The sequence below is a fragment of the Papilio polytes genome, unplaced genomic scaffold (genome assembly GCF_000836215.1).
Source record: "Papilio polytes unplaced genomic scaffold, Ppol_1.0 DF823835.1, whole genome shotgun sequence".
In the NCBI taxonomy this organism is placed as follows: domain Eukaryota; kingdom Metazoa; phylum Arthropoda; class Insecta; order Lepidoptera; family Papilionidae; genus Papilio; species Papilio polytes.
Genome location: NW_013525369.1, coordinates 2,158,368 through 2,161,102, shown reverse-complemented (window position 1 = coordinate 2,161,102; position 2,735 = coordinate 2,158,368).

The window sequence follows — 2,735 nt, the reverse complement described above, 5'->3', positions numbered from 1 at the left end:
GGCGCCGCCTACACCATCGACAACATCCTCGGACATCGCGCAGCACAAGGTGAGACAACTCAACAATTAAAGTCTATCGAAGTTAAAAAACCAATTTATCTTCCTTATATAAACACGGTTCAGCGTGAAAAGAAGATTTAATAAGGTCTGAGCTATAGGTATCGGTATCGGTATTGGTATAACTCAATGTTTTTGTAATTGACAAAAAAGTAGTACCTACTATGTTTTTATAAATGAGGAATTACAACCTCCTGGCACGGATTTTTGTTTTTTTTTTTTTACTATTTGTTCTCTGTTTTTAACTTTCATACACGTAAATTATTATGCCTGTGTTTTATACGTTTCTTTCACATCTACAATATGTTATAATTTTTATAAAGTAAAATTAAATAATTAGTCAATTTATGTGCTTGGTAATGTTTAAAACATAACTGTCTTAACAAAACACTCGAAGAACATGAATAAACAAAAAAATCAATATTTCGTAGAAAAGTGAATGAGGATTACCTAGGTTTTTTTTAATAAGTTTCAGTATGAAAGATTTATATTGTCACTTCACTTGAAGCGAGATTATTTTGAATGATTAGTTTGCGATCTGTTTTCACAAGTGAAGTGTGAACACGAGATTAAGCACAAAACAGATTGGAAATATGTAATAAAAGCAAAAGACATCAACGAGTCACTTCAACTATCGCCTTCCTCACGTGAGGTCGCGGCGGCTGCCGGCCGTAACACTTGAAGTTGATAAAAACTTAGCAAAAATAATCTTTTAACTATTTCCTTCGTCATGAAATTGTGAAATTTAAACAATTGTAATGATCTAATGACCGTATTACTTAAATCTTGTCGTAAAAACTTCAATTTAGAAGAAGACTTTCAAATTAAATTATGTCAAATGTCTCGATGTCACTTTGTGTTATAAAAGAACACAAAAAAGTTTGATTTGATTTTTATTTAATTAATACACGCTGCTTAAATATTTAAAAAAAAAACAATCAAAACGCTTTAATTTCATACAGAAACTCAATATAACTGTAAGTATTTACACGGAAAGAGATTTGTATAACTAACAACATGTGAAGGCCGCCGCAACGGGGACATGTGAATGTGTAGGTATAATGAGCACGGCACCGATGCCCGATGTCCCCGCGCCGACTACGAACCTGACCGGTGTTAAATACTCAATAACATTAATATTTATATTCATACAAAAATACTTTACCTTTACCCCTGTTTAGAGAAATTACGCAATCACAATTCCGCGATTCAAGATTCCTTGAGCAATTTAAACTTAAAACTCTTACAAACTTTCGCGTTTATAACATTTGTGAGATTGTCGTTGAAGTTCGTGTCAACCACAATTTTTTCTACAATTTCTGCATAAGGTGGCAAACGAGCAAGCGGCCAACATCCCGCACACACACGTCACATGAAATGTAGAATTACTTTTATTTTAAGTTTGTATTTCATATTGTGTTATTGCACCTAGAGCTGGTTCATTCCTACAAATGATGTTATTGCGGGCTCTACCACCGAAATTATTAAAAAAAAATCAGAAGATAGGAAACTTGTCTAATTGTTTTCATTTCGATCATTATATTAACGTAATAAATGTATGAGAGTTAGTTTTATAATGAGTACGTTTGTTAAGATTTAAATAGTGTTCATTTTGGCTGCTGATGATGACGGAAGACGTCACGCTATCTGTCACTGACGAACCTTACTCCGAGAGTGCGAAGACGCGAGTCTGCGAGTACAACAACCGCTCTGAGGAATCTCATTTATACGAGTAGGACGGATTAGGTCGAGATTTTCTAATTTGCTTTCTTTCATCCAGGTGTTCCAGTTTGTTTGTTACAGAGACTCTGGTACAGACACCAGACTGTCCAGTGCAGTGTTGTTGGATCTTGGCGCTCACGCATTATATTAAACACTGAACAAGAAAACATAATTAGGTTTCAGAAAGAATTGCTATGTGACATTATTTTGTTTTTGTCGAAGGCAACCCTAAAATGACTATTCTCAAGGATTGCTTCTCAATTACATTAATACGAATATAAGAAGTAGAGTCGAGTGCAGAGCACACATACACACACGCTCACGCCGTGTTGATCCTGAGTCGTCGCCGGGTGATGCCACACGGGCGACCGCACCGTCGCGCTGTCACGAGAGCAGCCTCGTAAATAATATTCCTAAGCCCCGCGTGCTCATGTGACACCCCGCGGAGATGTGCGCACTCGATGGTTTCACAAATAGCTTATTAGTTATTAAACATTCAGCTCAAATCGTTGCGTCTTCGGGGAGTGGAATAGCACCCGCTACATCACAGGACATATGCTGATCGATGAAGATGATATCGAGGTTATGTTTAATAAACTTCGCTATTCCAAAGGCAGTTGCAATTTTCAAATTTTCTCATGTCGAAGGTCGCTGTTTATGTTACATTTGAATGTATTCGTGTCATCTGAAACATATTATGTGTTTAGTATTTCGGCAAATGCGAGAAATCAATATAATTATCGTAGCTAAAGTACACAGACATCGTATATCATTCGACAAGTATCGGTAAGCGGCTTAAAAATACATCGCAATACGATAACAATTTACTATGATTTCCGATCCCGTGTGTGGTGCTGCAGCGCAGCGGTGCGCCGCGGCCGAGCGACTCTCGCCGCTGTGACGTGACGTTAGGGCGCCGACAGATGCACTCGACAGAGATGTGTACACAGTCAACG